Below are 19032 nucleotides of genomic sequence, written 5' to 3'. Positions count from 1 at the left end.
TCTTCCCAACTTTTTGTGACCTTCGGTAACCCTCAGGGCAGACCGGCGTCTAAGGCATCTATTTCCAGATGGATTGCCGCCTGTATCCCGAAATCTTTCACCGTCCAAAAGCTGAAACCTCGTAAAGGTATCCATGCACACCTGGTGCGGGGCAAGGCAGCCGCAGTTGCTTTTCAGAAGTATGTTCCCTGGGAGTCCATCGCTAAAGCGGCTACTTGGGCCTCCCCATCTGCTTTCTGGAAGCATTACTGCCTCGATAAGAGCTCTAGAGCTGATGCTCAGTTTGGCCAGGCTGTGCTGAAGAACCTGTTTCAGTAAGGGGTATTTCCATCCACCCATAGTTCCTGTAAGGAGTGCTTGGGAATCTCCCATAAGTAGTATAGAGGAAAGGGGATGGGACGTAGGAGTATTACCAGGTTACTCACCGTAGTGACCACCTTACTCCTAGTCCATAGTCCCCTTTCCTCCATACGCCCGCCCGCCGTCCCCTCTAATAATGTTCTTCTGTTATTGCTAATGGGTCTTTGACCCTGCGATAGAAAAGGACTGATGGGCGATGCACGGGGCGGAGCCAAGGTGGGCGGGGTTACGGCCGCGTGCCGGGCCCCGCGCAGGAAAGAGAGGAGGGACAAATTTTTGCAAAAAATATGGATGCTTTTTACAAAGTGCTCCAGTCCCGTCCCACAGGATGGAGAGATGTCCCATAAGTATGGAGGAAAGGGACTATGGACTAGGAGTAAGGTGGTCACTACGGTGAGTAACCTGGTAAATATCAGGTATGGACACTGGTTTATTTGGGAATGCACAAACTAGGGGCCAGAATGGGATTCAACCAAAAGTGTTTGGGTCAAAATGACAGCCCTTCCCTATGGTCTACAGGATTTACTGCACAAAAAGATGTCTCTCAAAATAAAGTCTCTTTCAGATCTCCTCGGAATCACTCACAGTCCTGGTCTTTTCTTTAGGAGTTGCCTTATTCTCTGTCTGAGGTTGTGGTTTCAGCCCATTTTGATGGTTTCGACCAGGGTTGTCCAAAGAAACCTGACTGGTTTGCAGGATATCCCTCATTAATATTCATGAGCAAAAATGTGCATACATTTAGAATCATTGTCTGCACATTTATCTCATGAATATTAATGAGAGGTATCCTGAAAATCTGACATGGATCCAGCCCTCGAGGCCCCGAGTTGGACAACCCTGGTCTAGACCCATGCCAGCAAGTTTCACGTTGCCACAACGACACCTAGAGGTGAAGTAAGTGCAGAGAGCTTCCAGGCGGGACACAGTGCTCCTGGCAATATCTCTGATGCAGGTCCTCATTCTATATGTCCCTAAAGCACTGCCTCCCTCCTCGTCAGAGCTCAGATCGCAACTTGTGCTTATGGGGCCTCTTGCTATCCCCTCAGAAACCTGTGTCCCCCTTGGCTCCTCAAATCACATCTTGATTGGTCACCAAGTGCTTGTAACTCCTCTCACTAATCTCAAGCTTAGTTACAGTGATACATAGAAGGAAACAATTTACATACAAAAACAGGAAATACAAATATTACAAAACAGTACAAGAATTAGAGTTATACCCATAGGGATCACAGGTGGGCAGTGCTAATTTGCAATTCAGTAACACAGGCAAAGGTCATTCCAAGGTGGAGGTTACATCACCCGGGTTTACTGCTTTGAAGATTTGAGCCATGTGATAGTATTCGATCTGAAATTCTGGTAGGACTGGTCTTCTCTCAGTAAAGGGGGCAAGGAGTTCCAAAGTTGGGCCAGTTTGACGGGGAAGCTGTTGCCTCCAATCGTGGATAGTTTGAATCTGGGAATGGACAGACAGTTCAGGTTAGCTAGTCTAGTTGGTCTTAAAGATGTCCGTCTGTGGAATCTCTCAGATAGGTAGATAGGTGCAGTATTGTTAAGTGATTTGTGAGTGAGTGACACCGTTTTTAGTAGGATTTTGTCGTTTGTCAGGAGCCAATTGTTCTGTCGCCTACTCTCAAAGATGTGATCTCTTCTGGATATACCTAAAGCCGCTCTTAGGGCGTTATTTTTGAGGGTTTGGATTCTCCTGATGATGGATTTGTTTGAGCCTATGTACAAAGCATTGAAATAATCTAGACGGGACAGAATGAGGGCTCTGGCCAGGATTATGCAACTGCTGTTAGAATGAAAGGGCTTACCAGTTCTAATGAGTTTACACGTGTACGCCGTGGTGGACGCCAGTGTGCTAACTTGTTTAGAAAAGGATAAAGTGGAGTTGAGATAGAATCCTAATGTTTTTACCTCTTTAGCCACCTTCATACGGTTGCCGTCAATTATAAAGTAGGAGTAATCAGGCCCTAATTCTTTTAGGTTAGTGGGGGTACCCAAGATGATGAGTTCAGTTTTATCATCATTCAGGCATAGACCGTGCATTGTCATCCATGCCTGGATGATGAGGTACACTCTATTCACCAAGGCCAAATCCTTGACATAATCCCCTGAAAGTGGGAGGAGGATCTGAGTATCATCTGCATAGTTAGTGCAGGTGATACAGAGATGGTCCAGATCATCGAAAAGGGGCTTAGTGAAAATGTTGTACAATGTGGGCGAGATGCAGGACCCCTGGGGCACACAGCAGGTGATGGGTATAGGGTCTGCCGCTGCTGAAGGCGAGAAGAACCTCATTGTTCTGCTGCTTAAGAATGATCTAATCCAGCTTATGGCATCTTTGGAAAAATGTGCTGCTGAGTCAAGATGGCAACATAAGACTGTGTGATCCACCAAATCAAAAGCAGCTGAAAGGTCAAGGAGGAGAAGTAGTGCTGGTTTCCCACTGTCTCTGAGTTCATCAACTTGAGTCTTAAGATCGATGAGGGTGGTCTCCGTTCCATGTTGTGGATGGAAGCCTGACTGTCTAACTCCAAAAAGGTGATGTGATTCCAAGTATTTTTGAATTTGCATATATGCCACTTTGTCAGTATTTTTAGAAGAAAGGGAACTGTTGTGATTGGCCTGTATTTAGTTGGTGTCAGGGGATCTAAGGTAGGTTTTTTAAATAGTGGAAGTACCCATGATTCTTTGAGGTTAGTGGGAATGGTGCCAGTGGCAAAAGAAGCGTTGATAAACTTGGAGATGAAGGGCGATAGGTCCCGAGCTGCATCCTTAATGAGCTGTGCCGGGCAGAGATCACCATGGCATTTGGATGGTTTAAGAGACATAATAATTCTTTCAACCTCGATGATAGATGTTTTAGAGAAGTTAAATCGGGCAGGTTGGATTTCAGAGGTGTTAGGGGAGACTTTAGGAGGGGGTAGGGCATTTAAATATGCTTTTTTGGGCTATTTTATTTTGTAAGGTGGATACTTTTTTAGCGAGTGCATATTGGATATCTGAACACCAGTTTTTATCTTTGGTATATGTGTCTGGTATTACAATGGGAGTCTCCAATTCTTTGAGTATAATGAATAATTATTTCATATTGGAGTTAGCTTGAGAAATACGGGTGTTGTAGGATTTCCGTTTAGCAAGGCATATTTCTTTTTTATAGAGGGATGAGAGCTTGGTAAGCTTTAATTTATTGGCTTCAGATAGACGTAATTTACATGCGGCCTCACAATTTCTTTTTTGTTGCCTTAGGTTCAGGCTTAAGTTTGTAAGGTTACTGCTGTTCGATGAGTATTTTTTCCCAGCAGTGAAATGTACATGTTTTTACACCACAAGGCCCGTGGCATTGATGTAACACCCACATAACGTGCATTCCAGATAATGGGCCTCATTACGAGTTGGGAGGTAGTGAGGTGGTAAATCCACCTGTATATTGCCCAATTGAATTACTGTTACCGCCACTTGGTCCGGTGGATTTACTGCTGGATTACAAGTGGTGGTAGCAGTGTCTGTCCCCATTAATTTCGAGTCCATAAGACTCCAAACGGGATTTCAGCAGAATTACTGCCACAGTAATTCCGACAATTTTGGCGATTGTAGGCGGAAAGTGTGAGTATTTACTTCCAGCATGATGCTGGAGGTAAATCCCACACTCCAAGGCCATACTCGTAGTATGGCAGATCGGGAAAAGCGGCAGTTATTCAGTGAAATCACTAGTTGCTTAAGCCATAACAGAGATATTTTGGGGTTCCGATTGGAGTTAATATGCTAATTACAACAAATTAGTAGCTGTTGGCAATGATTAACAGTGTTGGCTCGAGAGCAACAAGGAAACATGATGTTAATAAGAGTATTAAGCACTTTTAGAACATATTTAAACTGCATTACACATGGTAATTGATACACCTTTTCATGTCGTTTCCGAAGAGAATTTTGGGTTTATCCCCACTGCACAAACCTGGATCTATCGGGTTAAAGAGATCAAGGGATTAAACTGGACTAATTAACATGATCCAGAGACTGTAAATAAGGGAAACAGGCAATAGCAAACCCCTGAAGAATGTCCTACAGTCGTTTTTAACTTAAAAGAAGGAGGAAAACATGTTGGGTGAATGAAGTATGAGTAGTATGATTGAGTGAATTTAGTTTTTAGAGCTAATATATTGTATGGTGTAAGTCACTGGATGCACTGCAAAGCACAAAGCACTTTAGTTATTCCTTCGTGTTATATTGCTATGTGGACTTCCCTTTGGGAGTTTCTTTTGGAGATATTTAAATCTAATAAAAATTATATTTTTGTACATAAATGAATTGACTGGTCCTTTAGAAATGTTGTAATATAATAGTGTTATGTAGGGTGTGACCTAAAAACTTCTGAAACCACCTGACCCAGTTACACTATCGTTAATACTAGGTTAGTAACGTGCAGAGGGGTTGTTCAAAGGGGTCGCTGTATTTTCCTTCTAGTCTCTATTTTTGTTTTGGAGTTATTCCGTTAGTGCCACTTTTTTCCCGCACCGCCATACTTGTAATGAGCCCCAATGTCTTAGTTAAAGGACGGATATCTTTTTAGGGTTCATGTGATGAGCTCCTCCTTCCTGACCGAAGTTGTGGAGTAGGAGACTGGGGGAATACACCCTTTTGCAACCCAAGCCCTTTATCCCTGAGCGGATGGTAGCAATGATCCCCCATAGTCATCTTCCATGCACCCCAAGGGTCAGGCTGAGGACATCCTCAAACACATGTGACATCAGCAGAGAGCATCAGAGGCTGTCCAATTGAGCCTACAAGCAGCAAATCTATCCCCATTGCCATGGAGATGAATGGGTGGTGCAAATGTGGAAGGATTGCAGGCAGCCATGCCCCGGCCCAGGTTTTCCCCTGAAATGCATCTCATCCTGTATGTTTTTTCCTCGGCCATATGGTTGCCATGCATTGTGGGGGTCGTATTTGTTGAAGTCTTAACAAACAAATGGATTTGTCTACAAGGAAAAAATAAACAATGAAGAAAATAGTGCTGGAATTAAGCTTGAGATGAATTCCAAAATATGGGAAATAAATTGCGGAAAGTACTGGGGGTCATTTTAGAATAAGTGGTGCGCAAAATGTAAGCGTAACAGCACTTTTTACGCTTTCGTTTAGTGTTCCATCAAATCTTTGTGCTTTTCCAAGTTGTAGGAGGGACGAAAAACAGAGTTTGCCTATCTGCTTTGCTTTTCTCCTCTGTCTTGGGAGAGCACTCGGTTTAACGTCTGCATGAGATTTTCATGCAGGTGTAAAACTCAGGGATTCCAATGGAATTCCTTGATTCACGGTGCGTCACCCTTTCTCAACTCTCATGCTGGACTTCCTTTGCATCTTGTACTCGCGGTGGCCCTGAATCATGCTATTCCCATCTTCATCCTGTATCCTGGCTTGCAACATCATGTGTTACTTTTGACTTCTGCTATTGTATTCGCTCTCCCCTCTTGCTTCTCCACTCTTTTTGACTGCTTACTCTCTGTTCTCCCCTCCTCTCCCTTTCTCCCTTTCCCTATCTCCTCCCCTCCTCCCCTTACTTTCTTCTATTCTTCCTCTATCAGAATTGTCCCTGGACCTAGTATGATAGCAACCTCGTCTGTCTTCTCCCCCTCTGCTTACTTGTCCCTCTGCTTACTTGTTCCCTCCCCCTCCAGCACTATCTGAAATGTCATCAGGCCTAGGACGATAGTTGCTTGTTTTGTTCCTCACCTCCCTTTCTGCAGCCCTCTCCTTCACCTTTTGTTTTTCTCCGGCTGTACCAGAAATGTTGTCAGGCCTAGTACGCTAGTCGCCTGTCTGTTTCCATTTCCTTCCCACTCTCCCCCTCCCTTCCTTATATATGTCTTAGCTCTTGCACTATCTGAAATGTCATCAGGCCGAGTAGGATAGTTAATTTCACATTCTTATTGTTCATGGAATGTAAGAATGTCATTGTATTTTCCCTTGTTCCCTCCCTTGCCTTGAAGCGCTTTGAAACACATTGTGTATAGACGCTATATAAATAAACTATCATATATCATACAACTTGGCTTATCATCAGCGAAATACCAGGCGGATTCCATTGGAATCCATTATAAAACACAGCCTGCATAGCAGTGTTTTATGGATCACAAGGCGGAAAGGAAAAATTGAGGAGGTAAGGCAATTTCGCCTTCATTTACTCCTCACAATTATACTCCACTTTATGCATTATGGAAAATGCATGGAAAAGCCCTGCAACACCTAAGTGCAAGCATTGGTGCACGTTTCTTTTGTAATTCCAAACACTGTCTTGACATGATAGCTTATCTTTCAAATGATCAAAATGCTTCCTCAAACTGTGCAATAATGTAACTTACAAATAGAAACGCAAACCAGTGCAGCCTCCAGCCGCGGAAGACTTTATAAATTATAGTGGAGGCAGGAAGGGAAGGAAGGAGGCGGAGCTTGGACAGCTTTGTGTCAGTTGCCAGGAGACACTCGCAGGCATCAGGCAAGCAAACAGCTCTGAATCGCCCGTGTCAATGTGGTCTCTTGGGTAAACTGTGCTCGTGGGAGATGGGCTGCAAACTTCCAGCCGATTTAGAATGCACTCCTTTCGTGTTAAGTGAACACCCGACTTCCACCCAAATTATCAATGTGAACTCGTTGCCAGGTAAGGAGCAGACTGACTATTTGCATACTGTGGTTACAGCGTTTGTTAGCACGTTGCTGATGTTAGTATATGGAGGGGAAAACAAACTGCAAAGTGTACATTGCAAAAATAAAGTAAACATATATATTTTTTAATACCTTCATTATTCAGCCGAACTATGTGACATTTAATAAACAGGTAGATCAATGGGTGCTTGTGGCTTTCATCTCCCTTCACACATAGTTTGTATTGCCTTGTATGGGATAACAAAAACCTAACTCTGTGGCATGGTATAGATACTTCCTATTACGCAAATTCCTGTTCATGTATTGACAGCCGCAAGTAACATATTTGTGTATTCCAGCAAAGACTACAACTCCCACAAGTCCCCACTCTTCATTGGCTCCATTAGTATCCAGTATGTGTCACCCTCTGTCAATAAACCCCTGTGTAGTAGTGCCCCATCCTCCTCTTCTCTTATTACTCTCTGCCCCAAACAGCTAAGTAGCCTGGCTACTGTTTTATTGGACACATATTACCAGATAAGCTGTGAGGTAAAAAAGTGGTGGAAATTCTGTTTCTGTCACTTTTTATTGTGGTAACAGAATTACCGCCACTTTTCCCACATTGCCTAATTTGGAGTTTGACCTTGAAGTCGAAAATTTACCTCTAGCTTGATACTGGAGGAAAGTCCTTCACTTTAAGGCCAAATATCCACTGATTTACTATGATTTACTATGCAATAGTACTGCTCACGGTAAGTATGCCATCCACTACTCGGCGTCCCCTAGCAAAGGCACAGGAACGAGTGGCAGTAATGGTAAAAGAGTTTGGGCCTCATCAGGAGTCCGGCAATAACCCTTAAAAGTAACTTGCGCTGCCAATCCTGCTCTGCCGGATCATGAGTCGGCACAAATACCTCTGATGTAAAATCAGCCAACGCAGTTATAGCCAGCACAATTAATGCCAGCGGTATCTGCGCCAGCCACACAAAGCCCATACACAGGCACATCATGGCGGTAATAGCGGCAAAACTGGCATGAATACTGCCAAAAGCATGGCTCAGTTACCTCCAGCTGGAGATAAATGAACACAGATGTCAGAAATTAAGCCACAGGTGATCCTAATCCACTCCAGAGGGCTACATGAGGCGCACCCCTACAACAAACACTTTTTCCAACACCATGTTGCCACTAGCCACTGTGAGCTGGGATATCCAGCTGCTCATGCTACAGCTGGAAGTAGAGAGGCAGGACAACCAGGCCAGGGCACAGGGAGTACAAGGGGTGGGAGGGAGAGGAGGAGGAGAGCACAAGCAAGGCATGCGCCAATTACCATGGTCAGGCCCTCACCCTGGGCTCTCACTAACAACCTGCTGGTCCACCCTCTACTGCCTCAACAGGGAGACCATAACTGAGCTGCTCACCACAATGCAGGACGGCATAGGGAGCAGGATCAACATCCGGACAGCTGTGCCCCCACTGCTGAAGCTAGTGTCTGTGCTATAATTCCTTGGAACTGACACCTTCCAGCACTCTGTGGCCATGATGCCTGGCATGGCACAGCCCACATTCTGGACAGTGTTGCCCCAGGTGCTTGAAGCCCTCCCACGGCAAGTGCAATGCCATATCTCGCTGCCCACCACCCCAGCCTAGGTCAGTGCCATGAAGGCACAGTTCCAATGCTGTTTCACAAATACCAAATGCGATCGCTGCCCTGGACCGTACCCATGTTGGGTTGGTGACCCCCCCGGCCTATGAAGCAGTGTACTATAGCCGCAAGCACTACCACTCCCTGAATATGCAGGTGACCCCAACCTGTTTATCACCCACTGCTGTGCCCGCTACCCTGGTTCCACCCATGATTTCCTGGTCCTATGGAACACCACACTTTCAGGATAGATGGAGAGGCACATAGGACAATGGACCTGGATAGTGGGTGAGGAAAATTACTTGCACGCATGCGCTGCGAAGTACATGACAGAATGGGGTGGGGTATGCAAATAATTACACAAAGCATGGCATGCCAAGCGAATGCAAAATCTGTACCTGACCACCACCCGCACCAACATCACAGTACAGCCTAGGGAGCATGCACATGTCGGACTTACCTGGATGGAGAATCTGATGTACACGTACAGGAGCAACTATAAACACAAACATGACTACATTTACCACAATGCAACATGCACAAGCCAAAGCAATGCTGACAAATGGCCGCATTACATCACACAACAACAACCCTGCCAGTACCACAGCCATACACCCATGTGCATCCAGCCCAAAATGTTGACCCGGTGGCCCCAGAAGCTCAGGGAGGGCTGAGGGGAAACCGAGCATGCCATGTGCATGGGGCAATACACTGCCACATGACAGCACATGTCAGCTGCACATGTCACTGACAGACACCATACGCAACATATGCTGCAAGGGAACATGGTGCATGTGAAGCAGAAACAATGCATGAAACAAGTGACACAGCATACACAGACATAGAATAGACACATGCCATGAAATTGAGGCCCATATGCATGCACAAGATGTCCATTGGCCGGATATAGTCGAAGGCCACCCCCACACATTACACTGTGACTAATGGCTGTGCCTCCCCCGATGTTGGTGACTCCAGATACCCACAGCTGCCAGGCTGATGATTCCTCTGCGTGATCCACAAATTTGCAGGATATTGTCTATAACCATGCTCACAGCAGGACCTGTGTGTACAGAGAGCGTACATTTGGCCTCCTGAAGGCACATTTCTGCTGCCTCGACCGTACTGGTCGAGCCCTGATGTACACTCCAGAGAAAGTGGGTAAAATTGTGCTTGTGTGTGCCATGCTGCAGAATATCTGCCTGAATAGAAATGTTCCGCTACCCCCTGACGTGGACATGCTACCCTCAGAGGATGAAGATGCAGTGCCTGTGGCAGAGGCAAATGCACGCATTACCAGAGATGGAGTGAGGGATAGGAGACTGGCTCGCCAGGGACGGATAGACCATTTCTTCTGACACATTCACATGGCACAAGCCATGCACCACTGTGTGGCACTCACCTCTATCAATAAACACGACAATGACACAATCAGGAATGTCCTCGCATTGATGAAGTTTAACAGTTTTAATGATATGATGTGCCCCAACTGTCCCACCTCCCACCATCAATTCACCAGCACACTATCCACCCTCCCTACCCCCACCACCAACTCCCCAGCACACTATCACCCTCCCTCCTCCCACCACCAACTCCCCAGAACACTATCCCCCATCCCTCTCCCCACCACCAACTCCCCAGCACAGCCACAAGGGCAAAACGTGTCTCAATGTTGTTCACATCCGTGGCCTCTTCCCCCCATGCCACCCCTCGGTGATCTTGAGCCCAAATGGTGCCGGGAATGTTGCCTGGTTGTACCCTGCTGTGACTCCTCAGTGGGTGTAGGTGGCCTTGAACCTATCGAGCCTGGCCCCCGGATATGAAGGAGTGTGACCTCTGTGCTGTGGCGGATGGCTTCCGCAAGCGCAGAGACCGATTCGGTCATCTCCCTGACCCTCTGCCCATACTCTGTCAGGGCAGCATTCCTGGCAGCTGCCTTCATCCAGTTCCTAATGATGGCCCACACAATCCTGTGAGTGGCCACTTGCAGGCATTTACGGATCACCGGAAGGTGTTCTTTATGGGCAAGCCCAATTGCCTCCATTTCCCTCTGTTGCCTCTTCATCTCCTCCAGCCTCTGCAGCACAATGTTGCTTGGTGGCATGTGCCCAATGGGAGTGGGGCTGTATATCGGCTCTGGGATGTGGACAAGGGTGCCATACAATGGCGTGTCAACGTCTGGCTCAGGTGTCTGGGCACGCTGGTGGCAGTGAGAGGTCTCAGGGGTTTGTGGCCTTTCAGCAGGTGTTGACACTGAGCTGATGTCCGCCCTGTGTCTCTGCAGTCGTCCTGCATGGAAGTGTGTCCTCATTGTCAGTCTCACCTGCTGTGGGAATAGATGCATTGGGCCTTGAGCTGCTTCTGGTGGGCTTTTATGTTGCCCTAGGCTTGACCTTGCTGGGCTGCTGTGTCTCACGGTGGGCCATCCACCTAGGCATTGACTGTGTGCACCTTTGTGGGTTGATGTTGGTGGCTGACCTCGATGGTCTGGCTGCGCCACTCCCAGATGGGCCTGCCCCCTCATCCTTTTCCGATGGCTCTGTTGATGCGTAAGTTCCTATAGGAGACATAGGACATTTTTGTCAGGCATTGTCTTACCATGTTTGTTGGCATGCAAGGCACATTTGCTATGGTACAGAGTGGGAGCCCACACATTCGGGCAGATGGGCATGGATGGTCAGGGGGGATTGCATGTGGGCACAGCATTGTGGGGATGGTTGCTAGAATGAGTTTGTGTCACATGGCCTGTTGGTCCTTGGTCTGTGTGTGGGGGCAGCTGGGTGTCCATGCTGGGGCAGCTGATGTATGTCTTGCGTGCTTGTGGTCCTTCATGTCCCCACATACCCGCCCAGGGTGGCACATGCCTTGTGGGGGTGGGTGCGGTGACTTACTCTATGGCATTGGCATGGCTCTATCGGGCACTGCTGTATAGCCAGCAGGGTTACGCTGTGGTGTACAGTGATTGGCTAGCTGAGCCCATGTTGGTATAGAGGGGACGTGTATTTCCATGTGGCTTGTCTGCCATGTCAACATGGGGCAGGCCAACTGGGCCCACAACATGCTGGTGTGACTGCTGCAAGGTGTCATGGTTGCTCACTCATCACAATACCGCTGGCACAGGGTGCACCAGCAGGGCTGTAGTGTGCATGTCACTTGGATAGGTCACTTGCCACCTCTTCCCACTGATGTAACGCTCACGGGTGCCCTTGGTGCCCTGCCCCATCACTGCTGTGGAAGCTGGCTGATGTGCCACCCCATCACTTCACCCTGATGGCATGCACAGCTTCTGGGTCTGCTGACATGTGCCCCTGTCCACTGCGGCATCTTATGCTAGGTTGTCATTTGTGCATGCCCTTGGGCTGTGGGGGTTGAATCACCGCCTGCCTCATGGCTGCTGGCACCCACCTCTGCACCTCCGACTCCCTCTATTCCCTCCATATCCAGGACCGTGCTGCACTTTTCCTCCCAGGCAGTGAGGACTAGTGGTTCCACAGTGCCTCCTCCAGACGCCAGAGACCCCTGGTGGTGTTGGGACAGCAATACACACACACACTGACCCTCAGGTCATTCTACCACTTCCGAAGTCCTCTCCGTCACGGGGTACACTAACCACAGCATTCACATCTGGCTGATGGCATGCCAGATGGCTGTCCTGCGCTGTCCTGTGGTCTTACGCTGTCTATTGCTATATATCTCACCCCAGTGGGCAATTACCTGATCAGTGAGGACCATCAGCTCCCCCTCACTAAATCAATTTTCAGGCACCTTGCCTCTGGTCTTCTCCTGTTACATTCTGGCTTGTTTCCAGGTTCGGATAGCTGCTGGAAGTGGAGGTTTTTGATGGACTTTGTTTTTCAAACTGGCTGCCGCAATGTTTACCGTTCCAGCGGTGACGCTATTAGTGCCGGGATCGCTGGCTGTAGCGCTATTTGCACTGATACTTCGGCGATAATCCTTATTTTGGCACTGTTTCCACTGGGCAGTAATAGTGTTACCGCCGGAGTGGCACGCACATTCACACCAGGTTGTGATACAATGCTAATTCCACTGCACGACTCGGCGGTAACGCTATTGCCACTATGGCGGAACTTGTGCCAGATTACCACCCAACTTGTGATGAGGCCCTTTGACAGTAAATCGGCAGAAATGATGCCCCTTATAAAACATGCAGGAATGTACGCTGATTCTATCCTTAGAAACAAGCTTGACTCATCCTCAAAGAGTTACATTAAACCAGAAGATCTAGACCTATCCTAAGGTTCCAATATTTATTTTCCAAATGAAAGGGATATATATAATGGATTAGATGCCCCTGCCAAGTTATGGTGTTTAATGTATCTAGACCGCTAATTAAGATCTTAGATTTCGATCAGGAATTTCAATTTGTGGATGAACTATTTGGCCCAGAGGATGTCATTGCATCGGCTCAGCAAACACTTTGTTTCTTGGGACAATTCCAATGCATTGTAAAAAAGTGTCTATTTGATAATGGGGTGTACCTGTTTGGTGAGAAATGTGTACAAGACTTGGGTAAGTGTGCTAATACCGTTACATTCCTAGATAGGGCCCAGGCATCACTGCACAAGATTTTCCCCCCAGCAGTCGAAGAAGAGGCCGATCAACCGGCCGCAACAACTGAAGCACAAACTATACAGGCCCCACCGGAGGTAGAGATTAACAGCCCAACTCACAAAGATCAGACCTTTCTTTTCCCCCTCAAAGGGATCAATACTTCATATCCCAGGGTAATAGAGGAAATAGTGGTAGAACTGGATTCGTTCAAGGTAATTCAACATCAATAGGAATCAAGGGTTGTCCTTTAGAGAGACGAATTTACCAGTTTGAGAAATTTCTTTTTTTTTCACACCACCAGTGGCTTTGAGTTATGTGCTTGAAGTTGGAATTCAGAACAAGTCCTGCCCAACACTCAAAGAGTTTGTTTGCTCAGTGCTTCAGAGAAATCTAATCATTAGATCATCTGAATTGAGCACTTATAAATCTAGAACCCAACAGCTGGCCGTAAAAAGATGTTTCATGTGTTTTTTTCTGAAAGAGGCCAACTGAGTGATGTTTTTCAGGTAAGCGATAAGTTTGGTTCAGAGTCAAAGTAAGTATACAAAGATGATGCCATGGCCACTACCATCCTAAAGCAGATCAAGGAGATCGTCTTCACCAACCCTCGAAATTGTAAATGCCTTATTCATGGAAATCATCTTCCCAAGCAACCTAAAACAGGACTAACCCACCCTCTTCTCATAACGCCCACATTATACCCAGATGATCTTGCAAACTACAGACCGAATACTAGCCACACATTCATTGGAAAAATCACTGAAGAGTGCCAGCCAACTCTATGATCAGATTAAGCAACACAGCCTGCTCCACGAGAACCAATCTGAGTTCAGAGCAAAATTTTGCTCTGAAACAACCACCATCAAAGTCATAGATAAGGCTCTTCAAATCACGGACAAAGGCATATCATGGCTCCTGGTCCTCCTCAACCTCTTTGTCACATTCAACATGGCCTACCTCCTCACACTGACCTACCCACTTGCCCACAGGACATGTTACTCGGGTACCGTTCTCAACCAGCTTGCATCTTACCTGTAGGACAGGCACCTAACCATCCAAATGGGCAACTTCAGGTATGACTGCCCCCAAGCCAGCTGTGAGTCTCACATGACTCAATACTCTCCTCTGTGATTTTTAATCTATACATTGAGGCATTGGGATCACTTCTCAATGACCCCCACATCTCCATCCACCAATACGTGGACAATACCAAATTATACCCAAAAGCCAGTAGTGCTCAGGACATCTCATACCTCAGGAATTTCCTTACATCTATCCAAGCCTGGATGACAAGCCAATACCTGAAGCTCAATCCCACAAAGATGGAATTTGTCCTACTCTGTCACTCATCTAAGCAGTATGCCATTCAAGCCTGGCTAAACGACATGAACCTTGACGGTTTCAAACCTCACCTGCGCCGACTGCAAAATCATTCTGGCTCAGCATAGACATCACCCTCTCCAGACAACATATACACAAAAATGCCCCCAAATCGCCAGGTACCATCAAACCCTCCTCTGGAACATGAAAGCTTTCCTTCCACCCAAGGGCTTCAGAACCATAGTCCAGAACTTGGTAAACTCCCACATTGATGGGGGAAATGCCCTCCTAACCAAAGTTCTAGGAACACACCCGGCTCATCTTAGGTCTGCCTTCATGCTGCAGCATTACTCATAATGGGAAACAAGAAATGCAACCACAATTCTCCTATCCTGAGGTAGATGCGCTGGCTTCCCATCCTAGCCAGAATACTCTTTAAGACTGCTCCGTTACCAATAAGGCAACCACCACTCACAAACCTTTCTACCTAACTGCAAAACATTGTAGCTCTGGAGGGTTGTGCACCTCTAGGCCATTGCTTGGCTCGAAACGACAATGGCATCAAGGAACAAATCAGAACATGCCTTCTCTTGATGTTCTCATGCCTACTGGAACACCATCCCTGTGGCAATCAGGATCACGCCAACAGTCTTTCAGTTTAGGAGTGATCTTAAGCCCTTACTCTTCAGTCCATACCCAGGTGCCAGATAGGAATCTTGTGTTCCAGCAGTACCCCCACACCCTGACATGGCCAGAACATCCCATGCTGCATTTTGAAGCCCCCCTTACCTCATCAAGTAAAATATCACAGCAAGTTTGAGTTTTATCCCAGCCCTCACAGAGGCCCAGTGGAGGGACTTTCTAAGAGTGGTAGATGCAAACTCACTTTTATGCAGACCACCCACCATTCGTATGGCCGCATTTTGAGCAATTTGAAATCTACCTATTAGACCCTTGGCAATTGCCGTGTAAAGAAAACTGTAGACGTCTAACGTTGGATTGGTAAGGGACGCTACCACCACAGCCCTGTCCGCTCTAGGATAGGGTAAGAACTCAATATCGGTTTCAAGTGGTGAAGTTGTTAAAAATCAGATTTAAACTAAAGCTTGATGCTGACATAGTAATGTCATAGTCCAGAATCATCCCACGCTGTTCAGAAAACAGGGAGACTACCCTGCGCGGGAATATTTGTCACACTCCCGGGTCCATCAAAAGAATAAACTGTGCCTTTCCTGCATTCAGTTGCAGAAAATGTTGCTCCATGCACCTAGTCTCTACATCCCAAAAATGTGATAAAACTTCCACCCGTCCTGATTTGCGTAATACTCACCTCTGTAGCAGTAATTGACTCCCTACTTTCCGTTTAAAATGTTTAGGAACAATCAGCATTGTATTTGTTTGTTTGTTTGTTTGTTTGTTTATTTATTTATAGTGCGCACCAGACCCAGGGGTATTAGGGCGCAGGAAAAAGAAAAGAGGCTTGTTCAGCTTAGGTTACATTGCTGTGCGTAGCAGTACAAAATATTAAAAGAAAAATATCATACAAGTGATCAAAAATTATCAGAGAACATCGAACAACGGTTATATACAATATATACAGTTATGCAGATACAAATATGTAAACAGTTATATGCGATAATGGAAGGAAGTGTGTCATTGTAGTATAGGGTCAAATGTCATGTTCCTTAATCCATTGGATGAGGTTAGATCTGAAGCGTAGGTAGGGCATATCTTCTCTTAGGGAGGGTGGAAGTGAATTCCAGTTTTGGGCAGCTTTGATCGGGAAACTGCTGCCACCAGTCTTCATACGTTTGAATCTAGGCACTTGGTGTAGATTGGTATTGGCTATTCTGGAGGGGTGGTTAGTGGTTTGTCTCCTAAATCTGGAAATAAGGTACTGGGGGCGGCCATATGAAGGCATTTATGGGTTAGGGAGGCAGATTTGAGGAGAATTTTGTCTTTGGTGGAGAGCCAGTTGTTGGCTCTTCTGAAGTCGGAAATGTGGGCTTTCTTGGGAATTTTGAGGGCTGCTCTTAAGGTATTATTTTGTAAGATTTGGATCTTGTTGGTAATGTATTTATTGCAGCCTATGTAAAGGGCGTTGCAATAATCCAATTTAGATAATATCAAGGCTCTTGCTAGGGTAATGCAATTGTTAGGTGTAAGGAATGGCTTAGCTGCTCTAATTAACTTACACGTGTACGCGGTGGCCGAGGCCATGGAATTAACTTGTTTTTTGAAGGTAAGAGTGGAGTCCAGGTAGAAGCCGAGAGTTTTCACTTCCTTGGCTACTGGGATGTTGATGTTATCTATGGTGAAATTAGAATATAGATCGCCTAATTTATTGAGATTGGCAGTGGTGCCCAGAATGAGGAGTTCCGTTTTATCATCATTCAGGCATAGTCCATGAGAGGCCATCCATGCCTGGATGATGAGATATACTCTGTTCACAAAGGCCAAATCCTTTGTAATCCCTGTAGTCCGGTTTTTGGCCTACTTGTCCTTTCTTTCCTTTTTTGACCTTTGCATTGCTTTTTTCTTTTCTTTTTCCTTGTTTTATTTTACTGAGGTGATGAAGGTAAGAGGCAGCGTTCTTCTCTGTCTTCTTTTACACCCCATATTTACCCCTCTTCTTTGTCCTCCCCTTTCTTCTCTGGTCCCCGTTTGTTTTGCCCTGCAATTTCCTTTTCTTGCTTCTTTCATCACTGGCCCATTTATTAGCACATGGAAATCGTTATTGACCTCCTCTAAGACAATCAGAACGTTCAGAGTGCAGTCAATAACCACTGTTAATGACTGCAATCTGAACATTCTGTCTTTAAAAGCAAATATGGAAATATCAGAGCAATTTCCAGCCAATATTTTTTTTTATTTTTATTTTTTTATTTTTATTTGTTTTGGTTTAGAAAAACCTTTACAAAAGTTAATTTACATTACAAAGTTTCAAACAGAAACAGAAATAGCATTTCATTACTGTTCCAAACGAAAGATCGAACATCGTAAACCAAAAGGAATAAAAATCCAATATTCTTTTGTACAAGTCATGACAAATCTTATGCCTTGTGCAATGATTAGTATAAATGCTCATTGAAACATTACTTTATCATACCCGAACTGCATAAGATTACCGAAAGCAACAACCCAAATCATTCTTAAAGCTCTTACATAGTAAGAAAACCACATCAAAATGTGACAATCTAAAAAGTTATCTAAATATTTAAAACAGAGCGCAAACGTTTCTTAGAAATGTTGCAACCCTGATATTCAAGTTGCCTTTACAGTTGTGTAACATTTTATACCAAATTAGCTCTCTGTCCACTTCCGCAGTATTATTAACATATTGGGCAAAATATAGCAGTCTTTTTCCCTTCAAAGCCGGACAGACCAAAAGAATATGTTTCAGGTCCTCGACCTTGCCTTCTACCCAGCAAAACCTGCACCATGGCCATAGTGGTTGAGCATTAGATCTAATTGCTAATATTTGGTTTGTGGGCAGAACATTGAATCTAAAATGCATGAAGTCATTTCGGATTGTTATATTAGGATACTTATTTAAGTAACATTCCATCATTGGTAACCATTTATTTAATACACACACTTGTTGGTAAATTTTTGTATTCAATATCGCGTTTTTGGTATGGATCCAGTCAAATCCCAGGACACTTTCTTTCACCCTCGCCGGGTTATTTCTCAGAGAAGTGGCTGATATCCCCATTTTCATCAGACTATTTGTAATCTCGTCATTCAATTGCACTATAAAAGGGTTACCGGTATCTTTGCCTGCATAATAATACAAGGTATTTGTATCTGAAGAATTACATTTCCTCCATAACGACATCCTTCTCCAGGTCACCAAGGCCTGCAGCGAATTAAGACCCAGTTCATACTTGATTAAATTAAATGGGATACATTTCGGCAGGTGATACAGTACCTATTTCCAGATGCTACTTTCAATTGAGGCCCATTCACTCTCCCATGTTAAGGGGTGAAATTCAGCCCCATATATCAATTTAGGAATCACTTTTTTGGTATAAAATTCTCTGATCGGGATCATTGAGAACTTCCCAAATTTTGCATCAAGGGCCCGCATTTGAGAGATAGCAATGTCAGCCTTAAGTTTCAATTGAGTGCGCAGTAGCGGTCTAGATAGTGTACCAGCAATCGAGAAACCCAAATATTTAAATTCCCCTTTGGCTTTAAGACTGATGTTATCCGCTACCCAGGTCAACCTATTTATGGTCTTATTCTTCCTCCCAAGTCGTACAATAACTGTTTTGTCAGGGTTAATCTTTAGTGCAATTGAGTCAATGTAACCCTCAAAAGCTCTGAGCATACGCTGAAGACCCACTTTAGTGGTGTCAATTAGGAGAAAGTCATCAGCGTAAGCGAGCCAGGCCATCCGTATACTCGAAATTCTAGGTAAAACTAACCCCCTATTTAGTAGAGCCAAAAATGCACCACTAACATATAGGTTAAAAATTGTGGGAGCCAGTCTA

General features: G+C 45.4%; 1 protein-coding gene across 1 annotated transcript in view; it reads left to right on the top strand.

Annotated features, from left to right (window-relative positions):
- Positions 1–6861: 6861 nt before the first annotated feature.
- The window catches only part of WDR49 (WD repeat domain 49), a 723235-nt gene continuing 711064 nt past the window's right edge, over positions 6862–19032 (top strand). The window contains exon 1 of the mRNA XM_069618491.1: positions 6862–7015. The gene's annotated coding sequence lies outside the window, so the exon portion shown is untranslated. The remainder of the gene's footprint in view (positions 7016–19032) is intronic.

This window comes from Ambystoma mexicanum, chromosome 10 (genome assembly GCF_040938575.1).
Source record: "Ambystoma mexicanum isolate Mex_15411 chromosome 10, UKY_AmexF1_1, whole genome shotgun sequence".
NCBI lineage: Eukaryota > Metazoa > Chordata > Amphibia > Caudata > Ambystomatidae > Ambystoma > Ambystoma mexicanum.
The sequence above is the reverse complement of the archived record's forward strand: the minus strand, read 5'-3'. Positions and strand labels throughout refer to the sequence as shown.